This window comes from Ambystoma mexicanum, chromosome 8 (genome assembly GCF_040938575.1).
Source record: "Ambystoma mexicanum isolate Mex_15411 chromosome 8, UKY_AmexF1_1, whole genome shotgun sequence".
Classification (NCBI taxonomy): Eukaryota; Metazoa; Chordata; class Amphibia; order Caudata; family Ambystomatidae; genus Ambystoma; species Ambystoma mexicanum.
Window position 1 is genome coordinate 287367766 of NC_090929.1, and position 20067 is coordinate 287387832.

Here is a 20067-nt window from a genome sequence, read left to right on the forward strand (position 1 = left end):
ACATTGCAAACGCAGTGGGGGCGCTGTAGCCGTGCGGACGGCATCTTAAACATCATGTAGGCCGACATGGGCCATCAAGTCAAGTTCTGCGGTGAAGGATCCAAGTTCGAACCCAGGAGTTGAGGTCGGATGATAACAGGAAAACAATAGGCGATCTAACGCATGAGCATACAGTGTACGAGGAGTATTGAGTAGTGTCCAAGGGCCCAGGGCGAAACCCCAGGCCGGATGGCCATCCACGGGGTTCGAGTCGCTGGGGTAAAGAACAGCATTGCTAACAACACATCCAAAATGAGCGGAGAGAGCTGGCGAGGAGAGTGGGGCACTACAGGGAGTGCTCACTCAGCGGCCACGGGAGCATTTATCGGATTAGGTAATGGTATCTCCAGCTCGATGAACTTCACTGCCTCCTCGGGGACCGTGAAGAAGTAGAGTTTGCCATTGTGGGTCAATTTCAATCGCGCCGGGAAGAGGATGGCGTATGGGACATTGCGTTCCCTGAGCAGCTTTTTGACCCCGAGAAATTGGCGCCTTTCCTGCTGGACCGCTACGGAGAAGTCGGGGAAGATCCTAACGGTGTTGGCCTCCAGGCGCAGCTCTCCCTTCTCCCGTGCCAAGCGTAGGATGAGGTCCCTGTCCCGATAGTTCAGGATCCTGGCAATGATGGGTCTCGGAAGATCACCCGGTCTAGGGCGAGGGGACAGGGCCCGATGTGCGCGCTCGACCGTAAAGTGCGGAGACAGGGTCGGGTTGTCGAGCAGTTCCCTAAGCAAGCTCTCGATCGCATCCTCCATGCGCCCCTTGAGTGTGTTCTCGGGGACACCAATGATGCGTAGATTATTCCTGCGAGAGCGGGACTCCAAGTCATCGCATTTGGATTTAACCGCCTTCATGTCCCGGGACAGGGCCGCGACCGTGGACTGCAGCACGTGTAGTTCGTCCTCATTAGTAGAGATCCTGCCTTCAGCCTCCGCTATTCGGGTCCCGGCTTGGTCTACACGTGTCTTGAGCGAGGCAACATTGGCATGTATATCGTCCAACTTCTCGTGGAAGGAAGCGAAATTTTTGGCCATCGACTCCATGATAACCGTGAGGTCTGGTCCCGGCGGCCCGGCCTGCGACTCCACCCCAGACTCCTCCGGCGGGGGTGGGGATGAGCAAGCGTCGGATCTCGGAACCGCTCTAGCGAATCTATCCATCGATCCTCCCCTGCAGTTTCCTTTCGATTTACTTGGCATGACGAAGAGTAGCGACGGCCGCCGTGGTTATCAAGCGTCAGCCACGTGGAGGTGGTGGGCACAGGGTCCAGGAGTCGAGTCAAGCCCGGGGGGATCTCCACCGATGTGGACGTGGATCACGCTGGCAATGCAGAGCGGGGCGCACCAGGGGGGAGGGGGCAGGGGCGCCCACAGGGCAGGTCCAGGGGCAGCGCGAGGTGATGGCCGGGCCCACCGTGCCCCGTCCGGATGCGTCACCCCTCCGCTCCTCACCTCGACAGTGCAGTCCTCCGCCAGGCGAGTGTCGCTGTGGCGGGGCACCCCACAGGCCGCCGCAGCCGTCGGTTCGGTCCCAGCCCCCCGTCCGGCAGCGATCCGCCCCGCGGGGTCCCCCAAGGTGGGAGACAGGGGCGGGCGGGCCGCGAAAGAGTGGCGAGGCCTCGAGTGACCGCCGCAGCCCGGGTAGGCCTCCAGAGAGATGTGGCAGTAGCAAGTCTCCCAGTAGTCAGAGAAGGCCGGGACTCCGCCAGGAGCTGCCCAGCAGACAGGGGCAGATGGTTGGCCGCAATAGGAGTGTAGCAAGCTCCGATGTTCGCAGATGTGGGCAGATGAGGGCCGGAGCCGCACGGAGCTCAAAAGCTAAGCAGCCATCTTGGGCTGCTCCACAGCGCCACCTTATTTTGCATTGGTTTCTTTCACTGAAGATGTACCCATCACTGTAGGCATACAGGAGTTGTCAGAACCCTTATTGTATTCCCAAGACACCCCAGTTAACCTTCTGGGCAGGGATCTCCTGAGCAATCTATATATGACAATTTCATGCACAGAGGAAGGTATAGTTTGTTCAACACCAGGCCTATACCATGCAAGACAGCAATAACACAAGCACTTTGTAGTGACAGCAGTATGCCGGGAGTGGCGCAAAATCCAGATCTATTTTCTATGGAGTAACAGTATTGTTATGATGGGTACTCGGGATTCAGGACAAGACGCTTTGCATACCTTCTGAATTCTTGTTCAGGTCAGCTGCTCCCCAGGAAAGGGTACCATGCACCATTATCACATTATATTTGGAAACAGTGATCACAAAGGCAGACAAGGTAATACTCTCCGGTACCACCAAGGATGGAAGATGTACAGTTTTGTGCATAAAACCTACCCAGCCACTGAGAGAGGTGCCTGATGAACAGCTGTGGAAGGGTGTCTGTTACCTAGCTACTCTACATTCCCCTGTCCTTCTTTTACTAGATGCCCATCGCACCATGTTGATGAGCACCCACCTAGCCACAACACTGAACCCCACTCACCAGTGAGCCAGCTGGTCACTGTGTCTCCTCTGCAACCATAAACACTTGAACTATTTTTTCCCAAGACTCAACAGAGAAGCTTAATGCCATTCCGGAGCAGTATCTTCTGTTCACCAACACAGAGACATTCATTACCTCCCTGCATGCTCCAGGAATACAGACAGTGGCAAACTCCAAGTGAATACAAATAATGCACTGGGAGATGATACAGCTGGCAAATTACACTGAGCATATACTTTATGCGATTAGGAAAGAATTAAGGTCCATTAGATTAATGACACTAAAGAATAGTTATATTTGTTCACTGCCCTTCGAGGGTGCTGTGTAAGTGTAGATAGGCAGTTTGTGTAGTACATACGTCACACCCCATGATTCAGACAACAGATCCCTGAAACACGCAATTGTGGGCCTACACAATCTATGCACTGTAATGAAAGAGGAAGGTGTGGTAGTGGAGCAAGATTGGTTATCATCAATATCCGCATGGGTCCCGTCGTGGCGGAGTACTGTTTGCAAAGTGTTGACTCCCGTCCTTATGGTGCTTATAACTTTTTGCTTCTGTCAACTGATCATAAGGTGTCACACAAAGACGCTGTCCAGAGGAACAACTATGATATCCATAACCCATAAAGCAGGTGAAGCCACTCCACTCTCGCAACATGTGCTCACACAGACAGACACATAAAATGGTGGGATGAAGCGCCATATGGTAAGAGTAGAGCATCCAATTGAACCCTCAGGTACACTTTCTTACCCTGCTCCTGACCAGGAGAACTATTTTGAGCATTAGGTTGATTGTGCGGGAGATGGGGTTGTGGTTTATAACATGTACAATGTGTACCCCAGAGGAATATGCTGAGAGTGGAGAAAGGGTGGAAGGGTGAAGCCCACAGAGAGATTGGTCATTTTTGCAAGACTTAGCTTTTCCCAGATGCTTCAGGCAGGAGATAGGTAACGCTATGTTCCAAACATTAGATGAATCTAATGGCAGTGAAGCACACATTTTGGTATGAACAGGGTCTAGAGGCAAGACCTAGCCATGGTCTTCAATGAGATTGTGGTTATGCTGTTCTCAGTGGGAAGTAGTTGGACAGGCTACATAGAGCAAATAAATCTGAGGAATTAGACCTCAGGAGCAGTGTATCAGCTGTGTTTTATGTAAAAACTGTAACGCTCACCTGACTCCCACGGAGGAGCTGGTCTAGTCTGGGTTGCTGTGGCCTCTTCGAGTGTGATGCGCAGAACTCGGAACACAGACTGAACAGGACCCTCAAATATTGCTTGTCTGGCCGGTAGGAATATCCTTCTGCAGATGAGAAAGGGGATTAACTGTCTGCAGAATAGTGTGCTTGCTCCCCCCTTCCCCCCTTCGTTCTTCTCTAACTTCCTCCGAAATCCCCGGTTGAAGCTCACCTTATGGTTTGAAAGGATGAACTCTCCATCCTGCTTCTGGTGCAGGGGCGCTTGTTAGTCCAGTTACTTAACTGGTTTTCAGAATGGCGCTGGCAAAATCCACTTGACTTTTCCGAGCGGAACACCGTAAGTATGAAGATTACAAAAGTTCAAGTGTTGAGCCTCCTTTTCTGTTGCCTTCCTAACCTGTGATCTGTCCTTTATTACAGGTGCAAAATGAAGGCGATGCGTTGAGGGATTGAATTGCCGATGGTAAACTCAGGTGAGTTAGCGATGGAGGCGATCCCTCTTAATGTCTTTATATTCCTCCAGTAATGTCTTTTGTCCTTTCCCCATAGGGGCCGGGGTGCGGTACCTGCCAACGAAGCGGCGCCGACCCGAAATGAGGAATGGTCCACCAACAGAAGACCGGTAAGTGTTATGGCGGAAAATTAGGCTTTCCTCATATGTTCCTTCTGCTCACCTTTTGTCTCTTCTTCTCTCCCCTAGGCGCAGAGATGTGGCGACCGGTGCAGACAGTCGCGGTGGAGTCAGAAGAACTCCCGAGGACAGGTGAGTGAAGCGCGGCGCTGCAGCGAGCAACACGGTGCATTTAAATGAAAGTCTTTTCTCAGGAACAGGAACGCTGGCGTGAAGGTTCCGGATGCAGGTAAGAAGTTTGATAAAATTCTTGGTTTTCACCTTTCTCTTCTCTTCTTTCCTTACAGGTGTTCCAGGATCGAGGCGGGCGTGGCTGGAGACCAGATGCAGGAGCAGACACGGTGAGCGTTCAGCTGCTTGGATGCAGAACAACGCGAAGCATGAGCTACTGTCTGGGCGTAGCTTAAATAGCCCCCAAAGTAGTTCCAGGTAAGTATCCTTCCCTGGCCACGCCCGAATGGCAAAATAGTCCCAATGAAAGAATAGTCCCTTTCAGGTCTCAGGGAAGCCTGAATCTTGCAGCATGATCTGCATCAGGTAAGTGCACAAAACACCTTCTTTTATGAGCCTGGCACCTATGGCGCCAGGACTGATGTCCAACATGAGCCTGACGCCAACGGCGCCAGGACAGAGTCCAAAGAGCCCCTATAAGGGGCCGCTGGGCTTTTACACGGGGGCATGATGCCTGCTCCCGGGGGTGCTGGGCCTGGCCTGGTGCTCCGGGGGTAGGCATCATGACAGCACTCCCCCCCAAGGCCCCTCCCAAGGACGTTCCCTCTGGAGGTTTCGGTTTGTTTGGGAAATTCCGATGGAACCTTTTTACCAGCCGAGGTGCATGCACGTGGTCGCTGGGTTCCCACGACCTTTCCTGAGGCCCGTACCCTTTCCAATCAATTAGATAGAAAAGTTTTGATTTTGAGATCTTAGAATCCAAAATGTTCTTCACCTCGAATTCAGGCTCCCCATCTATCTGGATTGGTTCTGGTGGCTTTATTAATCTGGTTCCTGGTTACACTGGTTTCAAAAGTGACACATGAAAAACGGGGTGAATCCGCATGTTAGCTGGTAGATCGAGCTTGACTGCCACTGGGTTAATTATAGCTTTGATCGAGTAGGGGCCCAAATACCTTGGATTAAAAGTTTGGGGTCCCTTGAGCAATAAGTGTTTGGTAGCCAACCATACTTGATCCCCTATTTGGTATGGAGGCGCCTCACTCCGATGCAGATCCGCATTCTTTTTGTATTTCCCTTTCGCTTGTTGCAAATGTGCAGTTGCATCCTTGAAGGCTTGAGTTATCGTGGAATGCAAATGGTCCACTGCGGGCATTTCAAGGCTCAGAGGTGAGTCCAGGTCTGAAGTACAAGGGTGATGTCCATATAGGGTATAAAAGGGGCTTTGTCCAGTTCCAGAGTGTACCGAGTTATTGTATGCATATTCGGCCACCCATAAAATATCCTTCCAATTACCCTCCGATTGGTGCAACATACATCGTAGGTATTGTTCAAGGGTCTGGTTCGTTCTCTCCATCTGACCATCCGTCTGTGGGTGGTGGCTGGTTGAGAGTCTTACGTCGATTTGTGCCAGTTGACAACACTTTCTCCATAAATGAGAAATAAACTGGCTTCCCCGGTCGGAGACTAGTATGGACGGGAATCCATGCAAACGGATGATATTTTCGAGGAATTCCTTGGCTAGGGCAGAAGCTGAAGGTAATCCTTTCAACGGAATAAAATGGGCCATCTTGGAAAATAAATCCACCACAACCAGAATAGTATTGTATCCATTACAAGGGGGCAGGTCCGTGATAAAATCTAGTGACAAGGTGTGCCAAGGTGCTGGTGGAATGTCTAAAGGCTGAAGAAGACCGGCGGGTTTTGTCTTTTGGCCTTTGTTTTGGGCGCAAACTCCACAGGACATCACGAAAGATTTAATATCCTTTCACCAGGAAGGCCACCAGAATTGTCGTTTAATTTTTTCCTCAGTTTTGGCAATGCCAGGATGTCCTTCCATCAGGGTATCATGATGACGGGAAATAACAAGTTCTTGCAACTCCTTTTCTGGCAGAAATAAGCGTCCTTGGAAGTAAGGTAGGCCATCGTTGACCGAAAAGTAAGACCCCCTTTGGATCCAATCCTGCAAGGCTGTAGAGTCCAGGAGTTGTTTTACCCGTGCTTGAATGTCTTCAAGGGTTTGTAAAGAGGTTATCCCCAAAATTCTTTGTTCGGGAATTATCGGCACAGGTTCTGAGATTGTGTCTATTTCTCCCATTCCTATTCGAGATAGCGCGTCCGCTTTGCCATTCTTACAGCCGGGGCGGTAAGTGATTACAAAATCGAACTCAGCAAAGAACAAAGCCCATCGGAGCTGACGTGACGATTGAGCCTTGCCAGTTTTTAAATATTGTAAGTTTCGGTGATCAGTGATCACGTTGATGGTATGCCTGGCGCCAAGAAGATAATGCCGCCAAGCCTTAAAGGCGGACTTAATGGCTAATAATTCCTTGTCGGTGATTGCATAATTTACCTCAGGCGGTGAGAACTTTCTGGACCAATATGCTACGAGGTGCAGTTGGTTGGTTTCAGGGTCTCTCTGAGACAGGACAGCTCCCATGGCTAAGCTGGACGCGTCGGTTTCGACTGTATATGGGAGATCGGGACGCGGGTGCTTCAAAATAGGTGCGGACGTGAATTTAGCTTTCAATTCCTGAAAGGCCTGTTCGGCTTCCTCGGTCCATTCGAAGCGTTTATTTTTTCGCAAGAGTGCAGTGATGGGTTGTACCACACGTGAAAATTCCGGGATAAATCTGCGATAAAAATTAGCAGAACCAAGCATGCTTTGGACACCTTTCACCGAACTGGGTGATGGCCATTTGAGGATGGCATCCACTTTTCGTGAGTCCATGCGGACCCCTTTAGGTGTCAGGATGAATCCAAGAAACTCAACCTCGGTGGTATGGAAAAAGCACTTTTCCAGCTTTGCAAACAGTTTGTGCTGGCGCAATTTCTCAAGGACGGCCCTGACATGCCTTCTGTGATCAGATTCCGAAGAGGAGTACACAAGAATGTCATCGATATATACGACAACACAAACATCGATGAGTTCCCGAAGGACATCGTTCATGAAGAATTGGAAGGCAGCAGGCGCATTGCACAACCCGAAAGGCATCACCTGGTATTCGAATAATCCATATTTTGTACGGAAGGCCGTTTTCCATTCGTCGCCTTTGTTTACTCGCACCAGATGATAAGCCCCCCGGAGATCTAACTTGGTGTATACGCAAGCGTCCTTCACCTGGTCAAGGAGTTCAGGGATCAGAGGCAGAGGGTAACGGTTTTTAACAGTTATCTGGTTCAATGTGCGGTAGTCGATACAAGTTCTAAGGTTGCCTTCTTTTTTGGGCACGAAGAACAAAGCCGAGGATGCCGCAGACTTTGACGGGCGAATGAAACCATTGGCTAGGTATTGATCTAAATATTGTCTCAAATGCAGATTCTCAGGTTCAGTAAGGGCATAAATCCTGCTACAAGGGGGATGTGCACCGGGCACCAGATCGATTTGGCAATCGTACGATCTGTGGGGAGGTAACGTGTTGGCCTGTTCCTTTTGGAAGACGTCCTGAAAGTCTTGGTATTCCGGAGGTAGTTGCATGGAGACAGAGGTTACAGACGCTAGACTAATCTTCAGATTTTCTGGGTAGCAGGTTTGTGCACAATCCGGGAAGGGTATTCTCTTCGCTCGCCAATCAATTAGAGGATTATGTGTCTCTAACCAAGGGATTCCGAGAATAACCTGAAACTGTGGAGCCTTGATTACATCAAACACAACTGCCTCCCGATGGCCGTCCGGACCTATAAGTGTCACCTCAGCAGTGGAATGTGTTACCGGTCCAGAGGCAATTTCGGTTCCATCGACTGTGGTGATGACATCTTTACTGGTTTTAGGACGCAGAGGGAGGTTAATCCTAGAGACCAATTCACGATCCACATAATTTCCTATAGCCCCACTATCGATGTATGCCTTTATTGCATGCAACCGCTTAGGCTGTTCCGGATCTACGAGGACCATTGGCACAATGAAATGCGAGGTCTGAGAGTTAGTTTTCAAGCTCGGCAAGCAGACCCCTACGCTTGTCGGGCGTGGTCGTTTCCCGAAACAGAGTCTTCATGGTTTTTATCAGTGGCTCCTACCACCTTCTTGGGCGGTTTTGCCGGGCAATCTCGTAGAAAGTGTCCAGAGGACCCACAATAAAGACATAATTGCATCTGCCGTCTTCTTTCACGTTCTTTTTGAGTTAAAGGTCCTTTAACCCCTCCGATTTGCATAGGCTCAGAGACATCAGCACCCTTGGGGTTAGCGTGGGTCTTGACCAACACCCGGGTCTCAAACTTGGACTGATCTGCTTTTCTGTTTTGAAGTCTGTGATCCAATTGGACCACTAAGTCTATATATTCAGTGCATTCTTGGGGCGGATTTACAACTTGGGCCAGAACATCTTTAAGTTCTCCGCGTAGACCTCGATAAAATAACGTGATTCTTTTATCCTCTGGCCACTCAGTTTCCACAATTAGTCTATTAAAGGTTGCAATGTAGGATAGGAGGTCCTGATTGCCCTATCGCAGGGATAGGAGTTCGTCATCCAGAGCCTGCCCCTGGGAGTGTCGAGCAAATAACCTTTCCATGCTTGCTTGAAATCCTTGAATATCACAGAGAATCGGGTCATCTTGAGTAACCAGTGGAACTGACCAATCGGCAGCACAGCCTCTGAGATATGACAATACAAAGGCTACCTTGGTCTGGTCATTAGGGAAGGCCCCAGGTCTGCATAGGAAGTGCAAACGACACTGATTCATGAATACGGCAAATTGTTTGGGGTCCCCAGCAAAGCGTTCGGGTGGGGCCAGCGGCATGTTTTCAGGTAGATTAATCTGCACAGGGTTACTGGGAACCACAGGAGCGGGGTTCCCCCCGGAACCGAGTAGAGGAGTGTGTCCAGCTTGACCTTGCAAAAACTGTCTAGCCAGGTCCTCAGTTCTTTCCTTTGATACAATCACTTCCCTCCTGAGAGCATTAGTCTCTTGACGAGCGGCGTGTACTTCGGCCCGTAATTCCCCCAGTAGTTGGGCCAACTGATAAGTCTCAGAAGTTTCCATAGCGCCTGGGTGGGAATTTGTAGGAAGGCTTCGCGTTCTGTAACGCTCACCTGACTCCCACGGAGGCGCTGGTCTAGTCTGGGTTGCTGTGGCCTCTTCGAGCGTGATGTGCAGAACTCGGAACCGACTGAACAGGACCCTCAAATCTTGCTTGTCTGGCCCGTAGGAATATCCTTCTGCAGATGAGAAAGGGGATTAACAGTCTGCAGAATGGTGTGCTTGCTCCCCCTTCCCCCATTCGTTCTTCTCTAACTTCCTCCGAAATCCCCGGTTGAAGCTCACCTTATGGTTTGAAAGGATGAACTCTCCATCCTGCTTCTGGTGCAGGGGCGCTTGTTAGTCCAGTTACTTCACTGGTTTTCAGAATGGCGCTGGCAAAATCCACTTGACTTTTCCGAGCGGAATGCCGTAAGTATGAAGATTACAAAAGTTCAAGTGTTGAGCCTCCTTTTCTGTTGCCTTCCTAACCTGTGATCTGTCCTTTATTTCAGGTGCAAAATGAAGGCGATGCGTTGAGGGATTGAATTGCCGATGGTAAACTCAGGTGAGTTAGCGATGGAGGCGATCGCTCTTAATGTCTTTATATTCCTGCAGTAATGTCTTTTGTCCTTTCCCCATAGGGGCCGGGGTGCGGTACCTGCCAACGAAGCGGCGCCGACCCAAAATGAGGAATGGTCCACCAACAGAAGACCAGTAAGTGTTATGGCGGAAAATTAGGCTTTCCTCATATGTTCCTTCTGCTCACCTTTTGTCTCTTCTTCTCTCCCCTAGGCGCAGAGATGTGGCGACCGGTGCAGACAGTCGCGGTGGAGCCAGAAGAACTCCCGAGGACAGGTGTGTGAAGTGCGGCGCTGCAGCGAGCAACGCGGTGCTTTTAAATGAAAGTCTTTTCTCAGGAACAGGAACGCTGGCGTGAAGGTTCCGGATGCAGGTAAGAAGTTTGATAAAATTCTTGTTTTTCACCTTTCTCTTCTCTTCTTTCCTTACAGGTGTTCCAGGATCGAGGCGGGCGTGGCTGGAGACCAGATGCAGGAAAATACACGGTGAGCGTTCAGCTGCTTGGATGCAGAACAACGCGAAGCGTGAGCTGCTGTCTGGGCGTGGCTTAAATAGCCCCCAAAGTAGTTCCAGGTAAGTATCCTTCCCTGGCCACGCCCGAGTGGCAAAATAGTCCCAATGAAAAAATAGTCCCTTTCAGGTCTCAGGGAAGCCTGAATCTTGCAGCATGGTCTGCATCAGGTAAGTGCACAAAACACCTTCCTTTATGAGCCTGGCGCCTATGGCGCCAGGACTGATGTCCAACATGAGCCTGGCGCCAACGGCGCCAGGACAGAGTCCAAAGAGCCCCTATAAGGGGCCGCTGGGCTTTTACCCGGGGGCATGATGCCTGCTCCCGGGGGTGCTGGGCCTGGCCTGGTGCTCCGGGGGTAGGCATCATGACAAAAACCACCTGGTTCCCAAGGGAGATATGGAAGGATGTGTGCTATGAAAGCAACATGTTTCAAGATGGAAGTCACATGAGGTGTTGTCCAATGTATAGCTGCAAGGCCTGGGAGTCACTGAGGGGTGCCAAGTTGTCTGTTCTCATGAGAACATAGTAATGAGTCCATTTTGTTGACACTATGTATTGTGTTACGCTCACCTGGTTCCCACAGGGGCGTCGATCGGACCCGGACAACTGCGGTCTCCACCAACGTAATGCGTAGTGAAGAGATGACAGTCTGGACTGGCCCGCCTAATCTTGTCTGCTGGACTCGTAGAAGTATTCTCCTGCAAGTGGAGAAAGGGATTTAGCCATCCGTGGACTTTAGTGATGGCCCCCCCCAACTGTTCTCGTTCTCCCCACTAATCAACTCTGATATCCCCTCTTGGTAACCTCACCTTATGTTTTTAAATGATGACCTGGGGTGCGTAGATACCAGTTACTTCACTCGTTTGAAGGTACTGGAGGAGTTCCGGAGGAATATTGACTCCAGTGTCTATAAAGTTCAAAGAGTTCAATATGTCCGATGTTCACTCTTGTTCCATTCCCTCGTTAGGTTGCAGCTGGGTCCAAAAGAATATTGCCTGGAGGCAGCTGATGGCGTTCAGGTAAGAGTCTGTATTACCAAACACAGTCCGGTAAAAGTTGCATGAGTTTAACTTGCTGTTTTCTCTCCCTTTATAGGTGCGGCATAGGAAGATGCAGCGAATTAAAGGATAATACCTCCGGTGGTAAAGCAGGTAAGCCTATGGTGGCAAAGAGATTGTCTTTGTCGGTTTTCTTAGCTCACCTTGTTATTCCTTTTGTTTTCCCCCCAGGTGCTGGGTTTCGACGAAGAAAATGATGGAGGCAGCGCCGAGTTGAAAGATGCGGTGGACTGGTGAGTATAACGCGGCGCTGCTGCTGGCGAAGCGACGCGCGCTGAAATAATGTCCTTTCCAGGCTCGGAGATGTGCTGGGTCCGGAAACAGGTAAAGAATCAAATAATGTTTGTGATCTAACCTCTTCTCCTTTCTTTTCCTTTTGTCTAGGAGCTCCGGATTCGAGGCGGGCGTGGCAGAAGACTGGATGCTGACTTGCAGACACGGTGAGCGTTACGCTGCTGGATGCAGAATAACACGAAGCATGAGCTACTGTTCGGGCGTGGTTTAAATAGCCTGCAAAGTAGTCCCAGGTAAGAAGATCCCCAGAATCACACCCGAGCAAAAAATAGTCCCTGTAATAAAATAGTCCGATCCAGGCCTCACGTTGGCTTGGACTCATTTGCAGCATGGTCTGCATAAGGTAAGTAAAGTCTATGAGCCTGGCGCCTATGGCCGAACCCAAACAGCCCCCAGCCAGGGCCGCTGGGGGTTTTAATGAGCATCTGGATGCCTGCTCCCGAGGCTGACGGACTCGATCCGGATGCCCGGGGGTAGGCATCCTGACAGCACTCCCCCCCAAGGCCCCTCCTAAAGTTTTTCTTCCCCTTGGCCCTGGCTTGTCTGGGAAGTCCCGATGGAATTTTTTCACCAATCGAGGAGCATGAACGTGGTCACTAGATTCCCATGACCTTTCTTGTTGTCCGTAACCCTTCCAGTCGATTAAATAAAAAAGTCTTGATTTAACCATTTTAGAGTCCAGGATGTTTTTTTACCTCGAATTCAGAATCCCCATCTATTAGGATGGGGTCAGGTGGTTTGGTTAATCTTGTCCCTGGTTGAACTGGTTTTAGAAGTGAAACATGAAAGACAGGATGAATCCGCATATTAGAGGGTAATTCTAATTTGACGGCCACTGGATAAGGTCCCAAATATCTAGGATTAAAAGTCTGAGTTCCTTTCAGGGGTATATATCTTTTAGCCAGCCAAACTTGGTCTCCGATTCGATATGGTGGGGTCTCACTTCTATGTTGATCTGCATTTTTCTTGTATTTCTCTTTTGCTTATTTCAAATGTTTTGTTGCCTCTTTAAAAGTTTGTGTAATAGTAGAATGCAGATGAGTTACTGCCGGCATTTCTAAATGCTGGGGCAAATCGAGTTCTGAGGCTCGAGGATGATGTCCATATATGGTATAAAAGGGGGTTTTTCTGGTTCCTGAATGTACAGAGTTATTGTATGCGTATTCAGAAATCCATAAAATGTCCTTCCAATTACTTTCGGTTTGGTGGAGCATACAACGTAGGTATTGTTCAAGAGTCTGGTTGGTTCTCTCCGTCTGACAATCGGTTTGGGGATGGTGACTGGTTGATAACCGTACGTCGATTTGTGCCAATTGACAACACTTCTGCCAAAATTGCGAAATGAACTGACTACCTCGGTCAGAGATCAATACGGAAGGAAATATATGTATTCGAACAATATTTTTGAGAAATTCCTTGGCCAAGATTGAAGGAGAAGGTAATCCTTTTAAAGGAACAAAGTAGGCATCTTGGAAAAAAAGAACCACAATAACTAGAATGGTGTTGAATCCATTACATGGCGGTAGATCTGTAATAAAGTCTAAAGACAAAGTGTGCCATGGTGTGGGTGGAATATCTAAAGGTTGTAAAAGACCAGCTGGTTTCTTCTTTTTACTTTTGTTCTGGGCGCAGATGCCACAAGACAGTACAAATGACTTTACATCTTTTCGCCACGTGGGCCACCAGAATTGTCTTTTAATTTTAGCTTCAGTTTTTGCAATACCTGGGTGCCCTTCCATCAGAGCTTCATGGTAATTGAAGCTGACTTGTTCTTGTAGTTCCTTATATGGTAGAAATAGACTCCCTTGATAGTAAGGTAGGTCATTGACAACTGAATAATCTGGGCCCTTTTTAACCCAGTCCTGCAGGGCTGCTGAATCGAAAAGTTGTTGGATCTTTAAGTGAATATCTTCTAAGGTCTGTAGAGTAGTTATCCCAAGAATTCTTTGTTCAGGAATTATAGGCACCGGTTCCGGGTTCAAATATGCTTCTCCCATCCCAATTCGGGATAAAGCGTCTGCCTTACCATTGTTACAACCTGGTCGATAAGTGATCACGAAATCGAATTTGGCAAGGAATAAGGCCCATCGAAGTTGACGCGATGATTGGGCCTTGGCTGTTTTTAAATGCTGCAAGTTCCTGTGATCGGTGATTACAGTAATGGTATGCCTGGCACCGAGAAGATAATGCCACCAAGCCTTGAACGCGGATTTGATGGCTAACAACTCTTTATCGGTAACCGCATAGTTTAATTCGGGGGCCGAGAATTTTCTGGACCACAATGCAACTGGATGAAGTTGACCAGTTTCCGGATCCTTCTGGGACAGGACAGCCCCCATGGCTAAACTGGATGCATAGGTTTCAACTATGTATGGTAGCTCGGGGCGTGGATGCTTTTAGAAAGGTGTCGACGTGAATTTTGTGCTGGCGTAGTTTCTCAAGGACTGCACGAACGTGCTTAACATGGCCTGATTCTGAGGAGGAGTACACTAGAATATCGTCTATGTCTACGACAACACAGACGTCAATGAGTTCACGAAGGACATCGTTCATAAAATACTGGAAGGCTGCTGGTGCATTGCACAACCCGAAGGGCATCACCTGATATTTGAATAATCCATACTTGGTGCGAAAAGCGGTCTTCCATTCCTCGCCCTTCTTTACACGTACCAGATGATATGCCCCTCAGAGATCTAATTTAGTGTAGATGCAAGCATCCTTTACTTGGTCTAGTAGTTCGGGGATCAGAGGCAATGGATATCGGTTCTTCACCGTGATCTGGTTTAATGCACGGTAGTCTATGCACGTTCTGAGGTCACCTTCCTTTTTGGGCACGAAGAATAAAGCTGAAGATGCGGGGGACTTAGATGGACGAATGAAGCCATTAGCAAGGTATTGGTCCAAGTATTGTCGTAGGTGACGGTTTTCGGGTTCCGTAAGGGCGTTATTTCAGTTCCATCGACTGTGGTGATAACATCCGAAGTGGTCATTTTGCAGAGAGTTAGATTCATCCTAGAAGCCAATTCGTGGTCCACATAGTTTCCTACAGCCCCGCTATCAATGTTTGCCCTAACTGCGTGCATACGTGATGGCTGCCTTGGATCAATAAGGACCATTGGTATGATTAGGTGCGAGGTCTGAGTGTCCTTCTTTAAGCTCGGCAAGCGGACCTCTACGCTTGTCGGACGTGGTCGTTTCCCGAATCAGGCTCTGTTTGATTTCTATCAGCAACTCCGACTACTTTCTTGGATGGTTTTATAGGGAAATCCCGTAGAAAATTTCCTGAGGCCCCACAGTACAGACACAACTGCATCTGTCGTCTCCTTTCTCTTTCTTTTTGAGTTAAGGGTCCCTTAACCCCCCCGATCTGCATTGGTTCTGATGCATCTGTTCCTTTGGGAGTAACATTGGGTTTAACCAATACCCGATTCTCGAACTTAGCTCGATCAGCTTTTCTATTCTGAAGTTGGTGGTCTAGCTGGACCACTAAGTCTATATATTCTGCGCAATCCTGAGGTGGGTTCACAACTTGGGCCAAAACATCTTTGAGTTCACCCCGAAGTCCACGATGAAATAATGTAATTCGCTTTACCTCTGGCCAGCCGATTTCCACCACCAACCTATTGAAGGTTGCGATATAAGTTAGCAGGTCCTGGTTTCCTTGTCGTAGGGATGGAAGTTCGTTATCCAGGGCCTGTCCCTGTGAATGTCTGGCGAATAGTCTTTCCATGCTCAATTGAAAACCCTGAAAATCCCGAAGAAGAGGGTCATCCTGGTTGACTAATGGAATTGACCAATCTGCTGCGCTGCCACTAAGGTATGACAGTACAAAGGCTACTTTGGCTTGGTCATTTGGAAAAGCTCCTGGTCTGCATAAAAAGTGCAAGCGGCATTGGTTCATGAACACGGCAAACCTCTTCGGGTCCCCAGCAAAGCGTTCGGGTGGAGCTAAAGGAATGCTTTCTGGTAGAACCACTTGCACAGGGCTGCTCGATGAAACAGGGGTTGAAATCCCCCCAAGTCCAGGTAGTGGTGTTTGCCTGGCTTGGTTTTGCAGCAGTTGTCTGGCAAGATCATCAGTGCGCTCCTTTGACACAATCAGTTCTCTCCTGAGGGCATTAGTTTCTTGGCGCGCGGAGTGCACTTCTGCCCTAAGTTCTCCTAACAATTGGGCTAGTTGGTCAGTTTCTGAGGTCTCCATTACGCCCGGGTGGGGATTTGTAGATAGGCTTCGTGTTCTGTTACACTCACCTGGTTCCCACAGGGGCGTCGATCGGACCCGGACAGCTGCGGTCTCCACCAACGTGATGCGTAGTGAAGAGATGACAGTCTGGACTGGCCCGCCTAATCTTGTCTGCTGGACTCTTAGAAGTATTCTCCTGCAAGTGGAGAAAGGGATTTAGCCACCCGTGGACTTTAGTGATGGCCCCCCCCAACTGTTCTTGTTCTCCCCACTAATCACCTCCGATATCCCCTCTTGGTAACCTCACCTTATGTTTTTAAATGATTAGCTCTCCATCCTGCATGGCATGCAGGGGCGCGTAGATACCAGTTACTTCACTGGTTTGAAGGTACTGGAGGAGTTGCAGAGGAATATTGACTCCAGTGTCTATAAAGTTCAAAGAGTTCAATATGTCCGATGTTCACTCTTGTTCCATTCCCTCGTTAGGTTGCAGCTGGGTCCAAAAGAATATTGACTGGAGGCAGCTGATGGCGTTCAGGTAAGAGTCTGTATTACCAAACACTGTCCGTTAAAAGTTGCATGAGTTTAACTTGCTGTTTTCTCTCCCTTTATAGGTGCGGCATAGGAAGATGCAGCGAATTAAAGGATAATACCTCTGGTGGTAAAGAAGGTAAGCCTATGGTGGCAAAGAGATTGTCTTTGTCGGTTTTCTTAGCTCACCTTGTTATTCCTTTTGTTTTCCCCCCAGGTGCTGTGTTTCGATGAAGAAAATGATGGAAGCAGCGCCGAGTTGAAAGATGCGGTGGACTGGTGAATATAACGCGGCGCTGCTGCTGGCGTAGCGACGCGTGCTGAAATAATGTCCTTTCCAGGCTCGGAGATGTACTGGGCCCGGAATCAGGTAAAGAATCAAATAATGTCTGTGATCTAACCTCTTCTCCTTTCTTTTCCTTTTGTCTAGGAGCTCTGGATTTGAGGCGGGCGTGGCAGAAGACTGGATGCTGACTTGCAGACACGGTGAGCGTTACGCTGCTGGATGCAGAATAACACGAAGCATGAGCTGCTGTTCGGGTGTGGTTTAAATAGCCTGCAAAGTAGTCCCAGGTAAGAAGATCCCCAGAACCACACCCGAGTAAAAAATAGTCCCTGTAATAAAATAGTCCCATCCAGGCCTCACGTTGGCTTGGACTCATTTGCAGCATGGTCTGCATAAGGTAAGTAAAGTCCATGAGCCTGGCGCCTATGGCGCCAGGACTGATTTCTATGATGAGCCTGGCGCCTAAGGCGCCAGGACCAAACCCAAACAGCCCCCAGCCGGGGCCGCTGGGGTTTTAATGAGTATCTGGATGTCTGCTCCCGGGGCGGATGGACTCGATCCGGATGCCCGGGAGTAGGCATCATGACATATTGACTTCACTGTTCACACTCGCTCCAGGAAAGGGTTGTCTTGGGGGCATGCACATCACAAAGTTGTCCTGGCCCATTAGAGTAGGCCATTGTCGCAACAGTAATATCAATAATGTTGTCCAATCAAAAGTGAATATTTTCTCCTGACTAGACAATTAGATCATCGATTGGGGTATGCATTTAAAGGATCATGAGTAATATGCTAACCAATGGGTTTGGGTTGTACAGAGTGTTTTTAGGTTTTTGTATAGGGGTTAGCTAATAGGGAGTGTGCAATTAACATGTGTTTGCTATTGTAACAACTGTTAACCTTTTCACTTTTGTCTTTAAATACTCATCTTACATGTGGGCAGACCGAAAACATTTTTAACTGTTCAGTTCTATGGAGCTGACTGACCCTCCTGGCCATATTTGCATGTAATAAATCTTGTTTTTCTTGCAAATTGTGCACTCCTTATTGATTCCTTGAATTGTTTTTATCGATCAGGTTATGGGCCTACAGCATAGTTGCCAGTTCAGATCTCTTCATTGGCATGCACATTTTCAAACTGGCAGCTTTAACTGTGTGTTTTTAAGAAAATAGGTACATTTTTAAAGTGTTATGATTTTCAATTTGTAATGTTTTTTACTGTTATACAAATAGTGTTATGTTTATGGCCATTAGAAATGAGAGGCCAGCTAATTTGCTTAACCCAGCGGGCATTGCAAGCTCACAGGTGCACCTTCATCCATTACATCTTTGACTGCCATGTTATAAAGCAAAAAGCTACACTTGCTGAAAGGAGAGCCAGTGGCTCAGAGGTTTTCGATTGTTGGTTTTCCATGGCAAGGTTTTCAGTTCAAGTCCCGTTGTTGGCTTGACATTTCTCCAACTGGCTGGTTGAGCTGTGCATTGCAATGAAGGGGGTCCTATCTCTATTTTTTTATGTTTTTTACTGTCATAAGAAATATTGTTTTATCTTAATGTCCATTGTACATTTCTCAGAGGTAGAGACAAACACCTTTTTTTTTAATCCCAACTGACATTGCTAGTTCCTGCATGCATATTCATCCATTTTACCTTTGAGAGCCGTGCCATAATGAAAAAAAGCTATGTTTTTTAAATTGAGGTCCAGTTGTTCAGAAGTTAGCAAATGGGTTTAGTGGCTGATTCAAGTCCTCTCGTTGGCATGGACTTACTCCAACTGGTAAGTTAGCTGTGTGTTTTGAGGAAAAAGGTAATATTTTAATTTGTTGCGTTTTTAATGTTATAAAATATTGTTTTATCTTCATTTCCATTACAAAGGGCTCAGAGAGACCAGAAAAAGTATTTATCCTAACCAACAATGCTAGTTCCCATACACATCTTCATCCAGGACACCTTTGACCTCCATGTCATAATGCAAAAAGTTATATTTTACGGTGGAAGCCCTAATGGCTCAGAGGTTAGACCTGTTGTTAGCAATGGCAAAGTTGTAGGCTCAAGTCACCTTAGTAGCATGAAAATACTCACACTGGCATGTTCAGCTGCTCATTAGGAGTGAACAGTTACTTTTTTTTAATTTTTAATTTTTATTTGCAGTTATACTAATACCACCATCCTGCACTGCCTCAGGGCCACCCCTTGCACTAGGGTCTGTATCCCATACAGCCTCCCTACCCCCTTTCTTTTCTTCTGCACTTATTCAGACATACCCTGTCTGCTAAACCCAGAACTTGCCACTTGCTGGCTGCACTACCACTGTTCATTGCCTTTATTATGTATTTATTTTATTTATTTATTATTATTTATCTGTTTCTCCTCTGCTCCGCACTTTCCACTTCTCCCCATTCCATGCACGTTTGCCCTTTTCCCTTTCCTTGCTCATCCTCTGATAAACTGGCCTGCCGCCTGCTCCAAAGGCAATACCGACTCTCTGTTCACACTAAGAAGAGAGCCCACATTTAAGCCTGTGTCTCTGCGGCATCTTACAACTCGGCCAAACTCTTTAAAATCTGCAAGGAGCTTGCCAACCCTGCAGCGGTCTCCACCCCTCCTCTTAGCTCCCAGACTCTCAGCAATGCCCTTGTCTTTCCACTTTATCTCAAAAACCCAGGACATCCTGTCCACCCTCTCCTCCCCTACCCCTCCTATTCCCTCTCAGTCTGTACTTGCTGACCCCCCTTTAACCACCACCCCCCACCATCCTTTACAATTCTCTCCCCTGATGAGGTTGCTAGATAAGTCTGATTTATGAAAGCCTCGTCAAAACAGGTTCCTCCCTGTTCCTCTAAAACGATCAAGGACCACATTGACACCCTCGCTCCGGCCCTTGCTGATTTTTGCAACCACTCCTTTGCCTCAGGATCTTTCCTCTCCCCTCTGAAGCCCTCCCTTGTGCATCCTCTTCTCAACACAGCTGATCCTTCCTGTCTGGCTAACTATCGCCCAATTTCCATTACCCCATTTCTGGGCAAACTCCTGGAAAAACTGGCCATCTCTCAGCTTAACCTTCATTCAGATTCTGTTGGCTGTCTCCATGACCACCAGTCTGGATTCAGAGCTGCCAGAAGCATGGAAACTGCT